The sequence below is a fragment of the Hemitrygon akajei genome, chromosome 29, assembly GCF_048418815.1.
Source record: "Hemitrygon akajei chromosome 29, sHemAka1.3, whole genome shotgun sequence".
Taxonomy (NCBI): Eukaryota; Metazoa; Chordata; class Chondrichthyes; order Myliobatiformes; family Dasyatidae; genus Hemitrygon; species Hemitrygon akajei.
This window is the reverse complement of record NC_133152.1, coordinates 32,937,712-32,956,557: the sequence shown is the minus strand read 5'-3', so window position 1 is coordinate 32,956,557 and position 18,846 is coordinate 32,937,712. Positions and strand designations below refer to the sequence as shown.

Sequence of the window (18,846 nt, the reverse complement as noted above, 5' to 3'; positions counted from 1 at the left end):
AAAATCCCAGGAGATCAGAGATACGCAAACCAACGTCAGGCACCAACAATCATTCCACAGTCAAAGTCATCCCTATTCTGATGCTTGGTCTGAACAACAACTGAACCTCTTGATCGTGTCCGCATATTTTTATGCACTGAGTTGCTGCTACACGATTGGCTGATTGCATATTTACGAGACGTTCTGCAGATGCTGGAAATCCAAAGCGGCACACACAAAATGCTGGAGGAACCCAGCGAGTCAGGCAGTGTCTAGGGAAATGAAAGAACAGTCGATGGTTCGGGCCGAGACCCTCCTTCAGGACAGGAAAGGGAGGGGGGAAAACGCCAGAATAAAAAGATAGGGGGAGGGGAAGGAGGATAGCTAGAAGGTAATAGGTGAAGCTTTAGTGATTACATATTTGCATTAACAAACAGGTGTACATGTATACCAAATAAAGTGTCTACTGAGTGTATATTGGCTTGCAGTAACTCCCCTATTCTTTAAAATAGAACCAAGGGATGTTTATTCACTATTCAAAAGAGCAATGTCATTGTTTAATGAACCAGCCAGAAGGTGGCGATGTTGCTGCACACCCTCGACATGAGTGCCAACAAAATTGTTGTGCACAGACCCTAGGATGGTCTTAGACCATAAGACATAGGAGCAGGATTAGGCCATTCAGCCCATCGAGTCTACTCCGCCATTCCATCATGGCTTATTCTGGATCTCACTCAACCTTCTGTTTACTCCTTTACAATACACCAAGTTATTTCATATTTCCACACTTCTTTCTGACATTTCTTTTTGCTCCTGTTCTTCTATTCTCATAGTTGAGCTATTCACTGTTGTCAGTATTAGTTTTTACAAACTTTTGCCCCATTTTGTTCACAGGAAGTGTTTTTTTTTCCCCCCCACAGACCATATCCAACAAGAGGAATTCTAATGAGGTCTCTACACATTCCATGGTATTATTGTTATCAACATGCTGGGCATCGTCCTTGATCAGAAACCCAACTAAACCAAATACAGTGGTTACAAGAACAAGTTTGAAGCAAATATCCCGCAGCCAGTGAGTCACCTAAAGCCCTTCCACAGGCCCAATTCAGCATTTTTACACTCCGTTTGATTAAATGAAGGCAGTCCTAACAACACAATACCCATCATTGTCCTGGGTCTGTGAGTCTACTATTGAAGGAGCGTTGTTTCATTTTTACTGTGTACTGTACCAGCAGTTATGGTTGAAATGACTTGACTTGAAGTCGGAGTCCTGAAGTCTGTGAGTAATCTTATGACTGGAGAACCGTACATGGCTTGCCCTGGGGTTGGGGGACTGTATGTTCGTGGGTGCATGTGGGAGGAAAGGCACATGTTTTACTGTTGTTGTTATTATTATTGATGTTGCTTGTGATGTTCTCCTGAAAATTGTGGGCATGCCCCCCTCTTACCTCTTCTCTTCTCTTGACCTGCCCATCACTTCCCTTTGGTGCCCCTCCTCCTTCCCTTTCTCCCATGGCTCACTGTCTTCTCCAGTCAGATTCCCTCTTCTCCAGCCTTGCCTTTCCCACCAATCACCTCCCTGCTTCTTCCTTCCTTCCCCTCCCACTCCCCATTCACCTGGCCTCATCCATCGCTGTCTAGCTCCTACTCTTTCCCCTCCAAGTCTTCTTATTCTAGCTTCTTCCTTCCCCATCTCAGTACAAAACATCGACTTTCCATCGATGCTACCCGACCTGCTGAGTTCCTCCAGCATTTTGTGCATGTTGCTCTGGATTTCCAGAGCCAGCAGAATCTCTTGTGTTTAAGGCTTGATGAACATCGTTTTGGGCACTCAAGCACAGATTGGGTTGCCAGACCTCAATATCTTTGGCAATTAAAAATTAAATATTCACAGACTGCAACCAGCAACCCACAAGGAATATTACAGAATTTTCTTGCATTTACTTTAATATTTCATTATACAAACTGCAGCTAGGAAATTTAATGGGTAAGTTTTAACAGTCAAGCAAGGGACCAAGTGCTAATTTTCTGTTGGCATTAATTAAACTGAGTGGTTAAAAGGCAGAGGCCACTGGCATTGTGGGAAGTGAGAGATGACAATCGAATAGGTTGTAGGTCATAGGATGAAGGATTCTGGGATATATTGTTAGAGGTGGTGACTTGGAATTAAGGTGGTGACTCAGCCAGAATGTCTTCTTGTTTATCTGCTTTTCAGACACATAAATTTGTAATAGAAAATTCTAGCAAGTGACAGCAATTGTATTACATTGCTCAGGACAACAAAAACTTTGCTTCCTGAATACTTTTGGGTGTATCAAATAGATTTTGGGCTGCTAATCATGAAAATCACCATGAAATTTCCCTATCACGCACCATTTTTCTGAAATCGCCTGTATTTGTTATTTCAATTCATAATTCGTCAAAATAACTGATGCCAGTGTTAAGGTCCACAAATCGAACAGGTCACCAATGACAGGCAATTCGAAGAACGTCTAGTGGGACTGGAGAAAATCACATGGAAGGCATTCAAGTATGTTATTGAAAGTTTTCTTGGCAGCTACAGAGCACCAAACTACGTGCAGCTGGTTGACAACATGCTTCAAGCATACAAAACAATAAAGTGCAAAATGTCACTAAAGGTTCACCTTCTGCATTGCCAAATTGATTTCACCTCTGCAAATCTTGCCATTCTCAGTGACAATCACGGTGAAAGGTTTTACCAGGACACTGCAGGCATAGAGAAACAGTATCAGGACAACTAGAATCCGTCAGTGCTGGCTGATTATTTTTGGATACTTAAGTGAGAAGTCTCAGACACTGAGCACAAATGAAAATCATTAAAAAAACATTGTTAGTTCAGTTGAACTATTGCAAAATGTCAGCACCATTATGAAATTAAATGCATTACATTCAATAAAAGTTAATTTCTTCTTTCTCCAAATTCCTATGTGGTCTGAAATTATATTTGTGTTCAGCCTCATGCAGCCTATCATAAACAAAAAAAAAAGGTTCTGAAGAAGCAACACTAGCAAAAAGCTGTCGTCCGGTGTTATTATAGTGAAAATATTTAGTGGAATATTGCAAAGATTTAAAGATTAGCCTTACTTGTCACACGTACATTGAAAGATAGTGAAATATGTCCGCGTCACTCTCTGACACAGTTCGATCCGTAAGATTCAGCAAGCTTCTGATGCCAACACAGCAAGCCCAAAATTTACTAACCCAGACGTGTTTGGAAAGATCTCTGTACGCTTTGAAACCGGAGCACCGGACAAATCCGATGCAGACACAGGGAGAAAGCACAAGCTCCTTGCAGACAGTGGGGGGGGGGGGGGGGGCGTGAGGGGAAGTGAACCCCGATCGTTGGCGCTGTAAAGCTTTATACCAGCTGCTACGCTACCGTCATGCCCGCTGGGGCGGCAGATTTCCCTCCTTGTGGGGAAGGTCTCTCCTTCTGACTGGTAATGATCTTCACCAGCACAATTCAGACTCTTCCTGATGCAGTTGAAGAGTGCCACAATCACTGTTGCATTGTACTGTGTTATCCCTGTGCACCTGACACCCGAGAGACGGGCTGGAATCACAGACTGCAGGCAAGTTATCAAACATTTCACACCAGGATTCTAGTCGATCCAATTCCTCATGTGGCAGGTAATGACTCATGAGAAGGGAGACTGACAAGAATATAAATGATCAAGAATGGTAATAACTTCATCAAACTGAATACTTTGGATTAATTATACCAATCGATCACAGTAATATTATACTTTAAGTGAGAAATCAATGAAACAGGCCACCCAGTGTAAAGCAATTATCTAATACTAATAGATTGGTATTTAAATACGTGGGCATAAGATCAAAACCTTAGTTCTCTATTTATGGGTTAAAAGCATGGTTACATTGAGGAGTGCTAAGGCTCACTTTTGGTGAGGCAGTACTTTTGGCCTCATTTGGTAGACCAGAACATCATGGGTTCCAATCTTGCCCATGAGTCATGTGCTCCAGTATTTAAGCCAAGACTTCAGAGCGGTTCACATTGAAGACCCCTCCTTTTAGATCAGATGTTCTGATAAGGACGGTGGGTTGGAGATATGCCTCTAGCAGAGGAAGTGTGAGGTGCAATTTCCCTCCGCTAGCCTGCAGGTCACCCCTGGGCAAGGAGTGACACCTGCTTAGCACCACATCCCCACCACCCGATCAGGGTCATGAAAAATCATGGGAGCAGATGGATGTTTGTATGAGTAGCCGGCGCACATCACACATCTTGGTTATGCAATCACCGACACCAGGCAGAAAATCTCGAAAGAGTATTGATATTGGCTGGTTCACCCATCTTGTAAAGATACCGCCCAGAAGAAGGCAATGGCTAACCACTTTTGTAGAAAAATTAGCCAAGAACAATTATGGTTAAGACCACGATTGCCCATGTCATTGGACAGAGCACATAATGATGATGATTCTGATAAAGAACAAGAGTATTACTAAGATGTTGGCAGACACTTATCCTTCAAACAATAGCACAAAATCAAACATATCTGGTCATTTTCATTTTGAATTGTGTGGGAGATTTCTGTCACAAATTGGCATCTATGTTTGTTGATTTACAAAGGTATCTCATTGGCTTGAAAGTTCTTTGGAAAACCATGATGTTATGAACAGATCTACACAAAAGTACAATCCTTACACATTTTACCTCCAGTTTCCCATGGGCTAAGTAATGTTTCGCATTTCATCCAAAGGCACCGAAGGGGGCAATTCAGCCTCCTTAGGTCTACACCAGTTCATAGAGCAATTCCTTTCCGCCACAGATCATTCTCTCATAGTGGTCAGAAGAAAGAACCATACGGAACTCACGCCACCTCTGAATGTGAATAAAAATACTGTGGAGAAATTCTGAACCCGAACAAAAAGACAGAAAATGGAAAGTGTTTAGGATTACAGAAGGGCTTCTTCAAACATATCTCTAGAAATCCACTTGTTATACGAGAAGGCCTATTCCTTATAATGGCTTATGATCCTGAAGATCAGGAGAAGTTGAGTAAACTTACTTACTGCCTGTAATGCCACTAGCATTTAGGGCAATGTTGAAAGCCCTCCATCTCTGTCTGCCCATACTGTCTCACACAGATGTAGAACGATTCTTCATTGCTGTTTTCATAACAATCTTGTTTTACCAGTCAGGGTTGTTAGCCCTAAGCTGAACTTCCAAACCTAGAGGACTAGTGGACCACTCTTAGTTTGGCCTCTAACCTTTAACCTGTTCGGCATGGGTGACCCTACCAAGAGCCAAAGCACAAGGTCCTGACTGTAACCAACATCGTTCTCCAGGTCACTGAGGCACTCAAGCCTCCAAAACCCTATGACAAGGTTGTGATCCTCTTGGAGGAAGTAGTGTAAAATACAGAGGTTATTCTATTTCACCCAGGCTATTAATTAGTCCCATTCCATCCATGCGCCAAAAGGAAGAGGTGTCCTTTTCCTTGTGGCAACATTCTGAGGGGTGAAACTTGTCTTGGAAGAGGTCATAATTAAAGACAGTGTTACACCCTGATCCTGCCTCTCTCGTTCCCCTCAACAAAAGGAAATTTGCAACCAACTTTACTTTAGCTGCTGGAGTCGTTCACTTGAGATGCTAATGTACATGATCTCGACAGATGGGATTGCGATTTCTCAATCAAGTGTGAAAACCAGGCTGAGGGACTTATGCAAAGGATGCTACAGTTTCATAGCTGTGTCATCTCACCTACCGACGTGTAAAGGCTGCAAACAGCTCTATTTACTTGTTTACTTCGAAGGAAATGGTTTCAAACAAAGGATAGCTCACAGCGCTGAAACAGAGTGCTGGCTGCAAATCTGCAGGCATCCGAGCCAGAATATCCTTGAGGAAAATGGAGCTTGTGTCATTATGGTGTCACATCTTATGTTGAAGGTCTTTGAGAGAGGAAACTCAATTACTTCATTGAAAAGAGCTATTATCTGCCAATAGACTATGGTAATCAACTTACCAAATGTTAAACTAACTCCTTGTGGACTGAAGTGGTTTATTTGATTTACTGGTATGCTATTTCTCTTTATGACTTCTTAATATTATTGTATCCATAAGCAAATTTGTCGTGGTAGTTCAGCCCACACTTAATGGACGTGTTCACCTTCTGCAAAAAATATGGCAATGGCACCATACGTTATTGAGAGAAATCTGTCACATTTCAATATAATTGTAAATAATGCCTGTGATTAATGGCAATGCTGGCCCGTGGCATAGTGGCATCAGCACGAGACTTTGAGGCTAACAGTCCTGAGCTTGAACCCGACCGGCTCCTTCCACACTTGCCATCTGTGTTGGGTTGAGCAACAAGAGGTGAAAAGGAACAACAAGGATAACAAATAGCTTAGTGGTTAGTGCAACCCCTTACAGTAGCAGCGACTCGGGTTCAGTTCCTGCCGCCGCCTGTAAGGAGTTTGTACGTTCTCCCTGTGCCCACGTGGGTTTCCTCCAGGTGCTCTGGTTTCCTCCCACGGTCCAAAGACATACTGGTTGGAAGGTTAATTGGTCATTGTAAATTGTCCCATGATTAGGCTAGGCTTAAATCGAGGTATCGCTGGGGAGTGCAGCTCAAAGAGCCAGCAAAGGCCTAATCTGCACTGCATCTTAATAAATAAGTAACCAGGAATAGAATTGAAGATGTGGGTTTCAGACTGCATCTATAGCACTTGCGAGTGTGAATAAAACTGTCGAGGAGAAAGCCTGAATCTAAACAAAAAGACAGAAAAACTGAAAATGCTTAAAAGTTACTTAAAATCAGCAGTTTTTCAGGATTTGTCCCAGGAGTTATTCATAGAAGTATACAGTTCACTTTTCTAATCGACGACTTTCAGTAACGCCAACATATTTTTACATTACATTCTTAATATCCCAAGAATTTTTAAAAATCGTAGCCACATAAAATCTGATTGGTAAGCGCCATCAAGCATAGGTTGCAAGTGACAGATGAAAAATAAACAAGCATCAGCAACCTCTGAATCCTGAAAGGCCACGGCTGTCTGACATTGGCAACGTTACCACCCCAAGCTCCTATGCAAGTCCTGCGTTATTCAGATTGGAAACATGCAGCACTGCTGTGCACCCGTTCCTGCGACCGCACTTCGCCACTATTACCTGCACGGAGAGTGCTGACTGAAGAAAGCTGTCCACCATTACCCACCATCCTCAAGGGGTGTACCTAATAAAGTGGCCACAGGAGTGGAACCTGGTGTGTTCTGCAGTAGCCCGTCCGCTTCAAGGTTTGACGGTGTTGTGCATTCACTGTTGCTCCTCTGCACACCACTGTCACGTTCCCCTCAGCTTTACACAATCTGCTCATTCCCCTCTTATCCTTTTGCTCACAGAACTGACACTCACTGTTATCTTTTTCCCCCAATTTTTGCACCATTCTCCGTAAACTCTAGAGGATGTTGTGCATGAAAATCCCAGGAGATCAGCAGTTTCTGAGATACTCAAACCACCCCGTCTGGCACCAACAATCATTCCACTGGCCAAAGTCACTTAGATCCCATCTCTTCCCCATTCTGATGTTTGGCCTGAACAACTGAGCCTCTTGACCATGTCTGCATGCTTTCATGCATTGAGTTGCTGCCACATGATTGGCCGATTAGATATTTGCATTAACGAGCAGGTGTACAGGTGAAGCTAATAAATTAGCCACTGAGTGTATGTGCTGCTCTTGCCAACGATACCAAATATTTCTCAAATAAATAACTTTAAAAGATCCCTTTACTGAACTGGGGGTGGGGGGGGGGTGGTGTTGAGAAATAAATAATTAGAGAGGAAAATAGTGAGATTATGCAAATAACAGAATAGAAAATAGTAGGTGAAGAAGATTTGAGTGAGCACAGCCTCAGAATAGAAGGATGACCCTTTAGAAAGCTAGAGAGTGGTGAATCTATGAAACACTATGTCATGTGTGGATGTGGAGGCCAGGTCTTTGGGTATATTTAATTCAGTGGTTGATCGATTCTTGATTAGTAAGAGTGTCAAAGGGTTAGAGAGAGAAGGCTGGAGAATGGGGATAATATATCAGCCGTGATGGAATGGCAGAGCAGATCAGAGCAGCCAAACAGCCTAAAATTTTGCTCCTTTGTTTTATGGTCTTTTGACTCTCAACTCCAGGAATCAGTGACTGCCACTGTCACGCGTTAAAAGCAATGTTTCTGGTGAATGTACCTTCTAGTGGAACTTTTCTACTTGGTTCAGAGACACGAAGTAACCCCCAGCTTTTCGAGATTGCACACTGAATCAGAATTATTATATTGATTTATATGACGTGAGATTTGTTGTTTTGCAGCAGTGCAAAGACAAAATGCTTCATACACGCGACTGTAAAGCTGGCTTAAGTGGCCGTTTCTGCAGTGTTGACACATTTCCAATCAGAATGATGTAGGACGTGGAGAGGAGCTTGAAGTGGTAATGTTCCCATGCAAGCTGCCCTCGCCCTTGAAGGAATTAGAGGTTACAGATTATGGAAATGCTCCCTTATTTTTCAAACTACATTGATAATTTTCAGCAATAAAAATTTGTTTGACCATAACTCTTGGAAGGTTAAAGGAAGTGTGTTATTAACAATAATGATAGATTTCTAATTTGAACTGAGCCTTTTCCCGTTTCATTACTGAGAGCTATCCTGCAGAACTGCTAATTTTGAGAGAGATCTGGGCATTTTCAGACTTCTTTTTTTTCTTTTCATTGGGGTTAATATCTTTTTGGTAACTGCTCTATTCTCATTTGCAGCTGATGCGAGTTCTGTTAGCAGTTGCTTCAATAACCTGCATGCCGTCTTCATTCTCAGCCAATCTTAGTAAACGTACAGATAGATTTACAATCCGTCTTGAAATGTGAGAGATTTTTCTCAATAATGAATGGATTGCTGCCACAATGTGGACATGTGCAATACGTACATGCTAAACTGCAGGGACAAGCATTCACAATATTTGCAACAGATCAGAAAACAGTACATCTTTCCCACAGAAAGCAGACTTAATATCAAACACATTTGCTGCGGTGAACTCTTCCATGTGTGAAAAAAAACAAGTCGTTCAACTATGAATTGGTTGCAGCTTGCTCAGCTTGGGTAATTGGGCGGATTGGGTAAATCAGTGGGTAGCACAGTTAGCGTTGCGATTTGCATAACATTATTACAGCATCAGCACCCAGGGTTCAATTCCACTGCAGTCTGAAAGGAGTTTGTGTGTTCTCCCCGTGATCATGCGGGTTTCCTCTGGGTAGTGCAGTTTCCTCCCACAGTCCAAAGACTTGGGTTAGTAAGCGTGGGCGTGCTACATTGACACTGCCCCCAGCACGTCCCTGAACTGCGTTGGCCTTTGACACAAATGATGCATCAAGTTTCAATGTACAGGTGACAAATAAAGCCAATCTTTATCTTTAAATGCAATGCTGCTTACGGCAGATTAAAGGGAACGGAAGATCTCATGAGCCATAACTAACTTGGCAGCTGGGATGATGCAGAGGGGAAGGCACTGTCTGGGGACCTGTGGCTTCACCCCTTCTGGGAAGTGACACATGTGGGCATCAGATGAGGTCAGGAACGGATTTGGCTGTGATCTTTCTTGCTCCCAGTGGTTATTGTCTGGCCTCACCAAAGCATGCCCTACATACAGGGAATCACGTCCAACAGCAGCCAATTCACCAAAGGTGCAGCAAACAAACACAGAGTAAAATTAGAGAGTTATAAACAATGTTTTGCAAGTATGTCATAAATTTTATCAATAAATTCCTGTGAAGATTTAACGTATCTTCATCACTGGGGTCAGAGGTTCATGCAAGTCCATAGGTCAAGGCCCAAAGGTCAAACCCATGAGCAGTGAGTCCTGGGGTCAATGGGATCAAGGCCAACCAAAGGTCAAACACATGATCGGTGATTCCTGGGGTCGAGACTAGGAATCAAACCTGTGATCAATGGGTCCGGGAGTTAAACCCATGAATAGAGAGTCCTGTGTCAATACCAAAAGGTTGGTGAAGTTCAAAGTCCAACCAAGCTAGAAGTATAAACCCAAATGTTGTAGACTTAAGTTAATGAGTCTGGAAGTAGTATAGTGAAGGTCGAGTCCCCTGGGTGGTCTTGTCTGAATGTCAGTAACCTAATGTCTGTAAGTTAGAGAGCCTGAGGCCCAGAATTAGAGGTCCAGAGGTAGCCTATCCAGGAGGTGGAGGATTGTCTGTGAGTGGGTAGGTGGGTGTGTGGGAAAGGGCCTTGTTTTGCTGTTGTCAGCATGTTATGGCAGCGCCAGAATGTGTTGTGATACTTGTGGGCTGCCCTCAGCACATTCTTAGGTGTGTTGGTAGTTAGCACGTTTCACTGTATGTTACAATGTATGTGTGACAAATCTGAATCGTTAAAACCTGAAAAATCTAACAATTAAACTGCTTAACTACCATGAATTTTCAAAAAAAAAAGTAAAATGTTTAACAGTTTTGCTTAATGTAAATGCCAGCTTGATCGAGGCGAGGGTTCATCCGTTGAGAACTCAATTCTCACTTTAGACTTTACCTCCTGACCCATGTCCAGAATTGAGGGAGCGGTGCACTGTGAGACATGGCACCATTTGGATGAGATCAAAATAAACCAGGACACTCCACTCTTGGTTGGGTGAAAGGTAAAGATCCAGATCGACTGCTGTTCAGTCAGTGTTTACTCTGCCAGAGTGCCCAAGACAAATCGTACCACGATGAGGCCATCCTCAGGGTGGAGAAGTAACATCTTCTATTCCACCTGGGTCGCATCCTACCTGATGGTATGAATATTCATTTCTCCTGGTAAAAACCTCTTCTTTCATTTCCCACTCTGGCCTATTATCTCTTCTCACTTGTCTAAAACCTCCCCGTGTGTAATGGGAGTTTATATGTTTGTAATCCATTATTAATATTTTAATTGTATTTTGTTCATAATATTTTTAATACTAATAAAAAGATTAAAAGAGAAAAAAAACCTCCCCGTGTCCCCTCTTCCTTCCCTTTCTCCAGAGGTCCACTCTCCTATCGGATTCTTTGCCCTCCAGCTCTTTACCTTTCCTACCCACCTGGCTTCACCCATCACCTTCCAGCTATCCTCTTTCCCCCTCCCTCCAACTTTTTACACTAGCTTTTTTCACCCTTTCTTTCCAGTTTTGAAGAAGAGTCTCGGCATAAGAAGTCTCATTTCTATAGATTCTGCCTGGCCTGCTGAGTTCCTCCAGCATTTTGTGTGTGTTGCTTTGGATTTCCAACATCTGCAGATTTGCTCATGTTTAAAATTCTAAAATAGTTTAATCATTGATTTACAATTTGTTGGACCTCCCCCTGTGAAGAACTGGCTGTGGTATTGGTTAAAGGAACAACACTGAATCAATTGGTTGCACTTTGGATTGTTGAGAGAATGTGATAGACACAGCAAATGCTTCCTTCATTTTTTTAAAGAGAAGAGCCCGTGATATGACAGGAAAGATACCAGCATAGACAGAAGATTGGCTGACAGGCAGAAGGAATAAAGGAAGCTTAATCTGGTTGACTAATGATTGTCCGCAGAGGTTGGCATTGGGACCGCTACTTTTCACATTATAGATTATTGATCTGGATGATGGAATTGATGGCTTTGTGGCAAAGATAATGAAGGGACAGGTAGAGATGAGGATGTAAGGATTTTGCAGAAGGTACTTAGATTAAGAGAATGGGCAAAGAAGTGGCAGACGGAATACAGTTTTGGGAAGTATATGGTCATGAACTTTGGTAGAAGAAATAAAACCATATACTATTTTCTACTCATGGAATGAACTCAGAAATCGGAGGTGCAAAAGAACTTGGGAGTCCTAGTGCAGGATTCACTAAAGGTCAACTTGCAAGTTGAGTCAGTAGAAAGGAAAAAAATGCAATGCTACCATTCATTTTCAGAGGACTAGAATATAATGCTGAGACTTTATAATGTATTGTTCAGACCACATTTAGAGTATTGTGAGCAGTTTTGTGCCCAATATTTAAGAAGGGATGTGCTGGCATTGGAGAGGATCCAGGGGAGGTTTGCAGTTGTGATTTCAGGGTGAAAGAGTTAACATGCAAGAAATGTGTGAAGGCTTTGGGCCTATACTCATTGGAGTTAGAAGAAAGAGGGGATCTCACTGAAACCTACTGAATACTGAAAGGCCTGGGTAGAGTGGCTGTGGAGAGGATGTTTCCAATAATGGGAGAATCAATGACAAGAAGGCACAGCTGTAGAACAGATACTTGTTTCTTTAGAACAGAGATGAGGAGGAATTTCTTTAGCCAGAGTGTGGTGAATCTGTGGAATTCATTGCCACAGATGAAGGCCAAGTCATCAGATATACTTAAAGCTGAAACTGATAAGCTGTTGATTTGTAAGGGCATCCCAAGATTACAGGAAAAAGGCAAGGGAATGGGGTTGAGAGGGAAAATAAATCAGCCATGATTGAGTAGCCAAGCAGAAACTATGGGATAGATGGCCTAATTCTTGTGGTCTGTTTCGTGGGGACATGAATATTCACATTACCTCAGATAAAGATCCCCAGGACCTCCAATTCAAGTAGGCAGAATTAAGAATGTAGTATTGCATTTGCTCCTCTGGTTCCTATTTTTAAAATAAACTATTTTTACTCCACGATAGCCCATACACTGGGTGGAATGTTGATTTAGAGTGTTAACATATTGGCAGATGGTGTCACTGAGTGGGTCTTTCATTGTACCTAGTCTCCATCTCTGAAATGCGGAAATGCCAAGCTAAACTAAAATAGAGGAAGAATCATTGACAGCCAACTCCTACATGCCTTCTGGTGGCTGGTACAGAGGAATCAAATACCTCAGAGGTATACGAAGAAAAACAAAGCAGCCTTTCATGTATGTTCCGTCACTGAAACAATATGGCTGCCTGTACCTCAACTCATCGCCCTGAATTTGCTCCAGTAGAAACGACCACAGGGGATCCCCATTTTGTCCTTTCAATGAAGCAGCCAGTTGTGTGAAGGCTCTCAAAATGTGATGCAGACATCACAGGGTCACTTTACAAAGGCATTGTGCCCTGTGGGGTGTTGTGGTCACTGGGGCAACGCCTTGTGAAATCCAAGCAGGTTCTCTGTGACCTTGTGGCAATCTCTTACTCTTATTGGCTTGTTCCTCCCACATGATCATTCCGTGTGTTGCCTGACATAATATATTTAGAGAAAATATATTACACAAGTTAAATCAGAAGAAATTTTTTCTTTCACATCAGAATCTCAGTGTTTTGGTCAAAACAGTTGTTTTCATATTAAAGTTTTAGTGAAATATTAAACTACATTGTTGAGATTCACTCTAACTTCAATTTTAGTTTCATATCGTGCTGTGCCTGACCTAACTTTGGTAATACTCATGGTCACAAGAAGACCCCACTTTGAGAGAAGATTTAACCATTCTATTTAACCCCCTACCCCCCTCTATCTATTAGCACAGCCACAAAAACTGCTCTGTTAACATTTTAAACCAGTTTTTATAATGTTGTTTATATTGTAACTACATGCAGGTATATGTATTTATCCACATTTTATTCCACATCTGAATTTTAACTTGCAACTTTATTTTTATATAATTCTTTATTCCTTACAATTGTTGAATGATGTTTGTTGCATGTCATGCCAACACACCACAGCAATTTCCTAATAGTGTACATGTAAATCTATATGTCAAATAAAGTTGATTCTTGATCCTTCCTCCTATAAAATGAACAAATAAACCCCTCAGCAAAATTAATGAACACAGGATAATGGAAATTCCTGTAAGTTCCTGACTGTATTTCTTTAAATTGCTATTTAAATCCCAGGAAATATGCAAATTTTCCCGTGCCAGTATTCAATTTTCATTAGCAAATTTAATAGTACTAATCCCAAGCAGCCTGTCTTATTCAACTGACTGTGCACAGCCTCAGAGGCAGTAATCATGAACTTTTCATCATCAGCCCTCAAACCATCATATACAGTTAGATCATCGCTATTCCTCCCCACCAATGTCAACACCTCACACACTCTTTTAAGTACATTATTACAAGTTGTTCTAAATTAGTCACATTAACCCTATTGATAAAAGGGCCTGATATTTTTTCCTGGGTTTACCCGAGGGAGAATTGTCCAGGACACTGGAGAGAATTCCCCAAGGTGGCCCAGGGAAGCCTTTTATGTTTTGTACTATTGTCCCTCATGTAGACATCTAATCCCCTCTTGAAAGCTTTTGATTGATTTGTTTGAGTACTGCTTCTAAACATAAAAAAAGATTAGAAAAGTTTAGAAAAGAACAAGATTTTGACTTCAGGCAACAGAGAGACAAAATGGAAAAGAAGGGTAGTGATTATAGGACTGAAAGCTTTATATTTTAATGCGCACAATATATGGGCGTAAGGCCAATGATCTTGCAGCACAGTTAGAGATTGGTAGGTCATGGGAATCACGAGTTGTCATTGAATGAATATCACAACTGGGAGCTCAACATCCAAGAATACACATTGTATTGAAAGAACTGACAGGTAGGCAGAGGAGATGGGGTGGCTCTGATGGTACAAATGAAATTACATAGCTACATAGAATCCTTATTGGTAGTGTTAAAAAAGCAAGGGTAAAAAGACGTTGATGGGCCTTCAAACAGTAGTCAAGATAAGGGGTACAAGTTATGACGGGAGATAGAAAAGGCGTAATAAGGGCAATGTTACAATGGTCATGAGGGATTTCATTTTGGAGGTAGATTGGGAAAATCAGGTTGGTGTTCGATCCCAAAAGAAGGAATTCATAAAATGCCTAGGAGGTGGCTTTTTAGAGCAGTGTGTGGTCAAGTCCATAAGGGGAAGGCAATTCTGGATTTGGTGTTGTGTGATGAACCTGATTTGATTAGAGAGCTTATGGTAAAAGAACCCTTAAGAGGCAGTGATCATATGATATAATTTATCCTGCAGTTTAAGAGGGAGAAGCTAAAAATCACATGTATCGGTATTAAATTTGAGTAAAGAGAACTACAGAGGCTTGAGAGAGGAGTTGGCCAGAGTTGATAAGAAGGCGACGTTAGCAGGGATGACAGAAGAGCACCAGCGACTGGAGTTTTTGGTAGTAATTGAGAAGGTGCAAGATCAGTTCATCCCAAAGAAGAAAAACCATTCTAAAGGGAGGATGAGTTAATGGCAGTTAAAAGATAAAAGTAAAAGAGAAGGGATCCAATTAAGCCAAATATTGTGGGAAGCAGGAGGACTGGGAAGCTTTTAAAAACCAACAGGATGCAACTAAAAGGACATCATGGTAGTTAGCGTGATGCTACTGTAGCTCGGGGCGTCGGACTTTGGAGTTCAATTCCGCTGTCCGCTGCAAGAAGTTTGTGCATGCTTCCTGTGACCATGTGGGTTTCCTCCGGGTGCTCCGGTTCTCTCCCCCCCCCCCCACCCCCCCGCATTCCAAAGACCTACCAGTTAGCAAGTTAAATTGTCCTGTGATTAGGCTAGGATTAAATAGGTCGGTGGTTGGGCTGCGCAGTTCGTTGGGCTGGAAGTACCCGTTCCTCAGTGTATCTCTAAATAAAATAAATAAATATTTTAAAAGCAATGAGAAAAAAAGATGAAATGTGAAGGGAAGGCAGCAAATAATACAAAAAAGCCTAAAGGTTTTTTCCAGATACCATATATAAAGAGTAAACGAGAGGCAAGTGTGTACATCAGACCACAGCAAAATGATGCAGGAGAGGTAGTGATAGGGGAGAAAAGTCAGATGAATTTACTAAATATTTTGTGTCGATCTTCACTGTGGAAGACACTAGCAGTATGCCAGAGATTCGAGAATCGGGTGGGGGTGGGGGGGGGGGGGAAGAAGGAGTGCAGTTGCTATTACCAAGGAGAAGGTACTTGGGAAGCTGAAAGGTCTGAATGCAGGCAAGTCACCTGGACCAGATAAACTACACCCCAGGGTTCTGAAAGAGGTGGCTGACGAGATTGTGGAGGCATCAATAATGATTCTTTCAAGATTCTTCCACTAGATTCTGGTATTATTCTGGAGGAGTGGAAAGTCACAAATGTCACTCCACTCTTTATAAAGGGAGTGAGGCCAAATACTGGAAATTATAGGTCGGTTAGACTGAGTCCAGCGTTTGGCAAGATGAGATTTCAGGGTACTTAGAAGCACATGATGAAATAGGACAAAGCAAGCGTAGATTCCTTATGGGAAAATTTTGTCAAATTCTTTGAGGAAATAACAGATACGATAGACAAAGGGGAGGCAGTGGATGTTGCTTACCTGGACTTTCAGTATGCCTTTGACAAGATGTTAAAGATGATAAGTAGTTCAGTTTGAAAGTAAGTTTATTATCGAAGAACATGTATGTCACTATATACAACCCTGAGATTCATTTTCTTGCAGGCATTCACAGTAAACACAAAAAATACAATAGATCAAGGAAAGACTGCCCCAACAGGATGGAGAAACCATCAACGTGTAAAAGGCAACAAACTGCAAAGAAAAAAAATAAATAATAACAATAAAGGAACAAGTATCAAGAGCATGAGACAAAGGTAGTTGAAAGTGGGTCTATAGGTTGTGGGAACAGTTCAATGATGGAGTGAGTGGAGTTGAGTGAAATTATGCCCTCTGTTTCAAGAACCTTATGGTTGAGGGGTAATAACTGTTCCTGCAACTGGTGGTATGAGTCCTGAGGCTCCTGTACCTTCCTTCCTGATGGTCACAGCAAGAAGAGAGCCTGGCCTGGGTGGTGAGGAGGGTCCTTGAAGAGAGATGCTGCATCCCTACGACAGCACTCCATGCAGATGTGCACAACACTGGGGAGTGCTTTACCCAGATGGGCTGGGTCCTATCCACTACTTTATGTAGGCTTTTCTGTTCAAGGGCATTGGTGTTTCCTTACTTGGCTGTAACGCAACCAGTCAATATACTCTCCACCACATATCTATAGAAGTTTGTCAATGTTTTATATGTCACGCCAATTATTCACAAACTTCTAAGGAAGTAGAGGTGCTTCCATCGTTTCTTTGCAATTGCACTTGCGTGTTGGGCCCAGGGCAGAACTTCTGAAATGGTAACACCAAGGAATTTAAAGTTGCTGACCCTCTCTGTCTCTGATTCCTCGATAAGGACTGGCTGATGGACCTCAGGTTTCCTCCTGATGAAATCAATAATCAGCTCCTTGGTCTTGCTGACATTGAGTGAAAGGTTGTTGTTACACCATTCAGCCAGGTTTTCAATCTTCTGCCTACAGGTTGATTTATCAGAAAACTTAAATATGGCAGTGAGGTTGTGCTTAGCCACGCAGTCATAAGTAGAACAGGGAGCAAAGTACACAGCCTTGTGTTGCACCTGTGCTGATGGAGACCGTGGAGGAGATGCTGAGGCCAATCTGAACTGACTGGGTTCTGTGATTGAGGAAATCAAGGATCCCATTTAGATTGTTTTCTCAATTCCTTCACTTGCAGTCAAGAACCCATGGCATTACAGGAAAGCTACCAGGATGGACAGAAGTTTGGCTGACTGGCACAGGCAAAGATTGGGAATAAAGGAGAACTTTTCTGTTTGGCTGCTGGTGACTAGTGATGTTCCACTAGGGTCGGGGCTGGATGTGCTATCTTTCACATTGTACACTAATGATCTGGGTGAAGGAATTAATGGCTTGTGGCCACGTTGGTGGATGATACAAAGATAGGTGGAAAAGCAGGTTATGTTGGGGAAGTGGGGATCTACTTTATATTATAATTGTGGGTAAGTACAGCACCAATGGCATATTTAAGTTTTCTGACAATGCCAGTGTCATTGGCTTAACCAATGACGGTGATGCATCGACGTATCATCATCTGAACCTTTAGTGCCTAGGTGGCACATGGGGCATCAACGTTTAGGAGCTTAGACAAATATAGGCCTATGTGGTAGGGAAATTCCAGGCCGTTTCTAGAGCAAGTTACATGGGCAGCACAACATTGTGGGCTGAAAGGCCTGTAATGTGCTGTAGAGTTCTATGATCTATGTTCTACAAGAACATGAAGTCCTAGTGCAGGATTCCCTAAACATTGCAAGGAAGGCAAACATAATGTTAGCATTCATTTGAGAGGATTAGAATATAAAAGCAAAGATGTAATGCTGAGACTTTTTAAGGCATCAGTCAGTCCACATTTGGAGAATTGTGAACAGTTTTGGGCCCCATATCTAAGGAAGGATGCGCTGAACAAAAGGGAGCATTTGCTGGCTTTCAGCCTGTGCTCACTGGAGTTTAGAAGAATGTTTAGAGGGGGATCTCATTGAAACCTACTAAATATTGAAAGACCTAGACAGAGTGGAGAGGGAGGGAATATTTCCAATAGTGGATCGATGAGCACAGCCTCAGAATACAAGAACGTCCTTTTGAATGAAGATGAGTAAAGGGTAGTGAATCTGTGGAGTCCAATTCAATGGATATATTGGAGTGTTGGCTGGTATCTTTAACCACTTGTTTTGGCAGTCTGAGATTCTCACCTGCTTCAAGCAGGCTTCAATTATACCAGTGCCTAAGATTCTGTGGTGATCTCAGAATCAGGTTTAATATCACCAGCATATGTCATGAAATTTAACTTAGCAGCAGTAGTTCAATTCAATACATGATAATATAGAAAAAATAAATGTAAATCAGTTACAGTGGATATTTATGAATATTAAATAGTTAAATTAAAAATAGTGCAAAAATAGAAGTAATATAAAAAAACTGAGATAGTGTCCAATGGGTCAATGTCCATTTATGAATCGGATAGCAGAGGGGAAGAGACCTGAATGACTATCGAGAAATCTGTCTCAGTGATTATCACTCAGCAGATCTTACATCCACAGTGATGA

The 18,846-nt window shown here is 42.0% G+C and overlaps 1 protein-coding gene across 3 annotated transcripts in view; it reads right to left on the bottom strand.

Moving 5' to 3' along the window:
* gpr153 (G protein-coupled receptor 153) overlaps window positions 1–18,846 on the bottom strand; it is a 107,257-nt gene that overhangs the window by 58,033 nt on the left and 30,378 nt on the right. Inside the window, exon 2 of one of the 3 annotated variants that reach the window (XM_073032132.1) lies at window positions 2,625–2,706. The exons of the other annotated variants lie outside the window; for them this stretch is intronic. The gene's annotated coding sequence lies outside the window, so the exon portion shown is untranslated. The remainder of the gene's footprint in view (window positions 1–2,624; window positions 2,707–18,846) is intronic. 3 annotated transcript variants of the gene reach the window in all.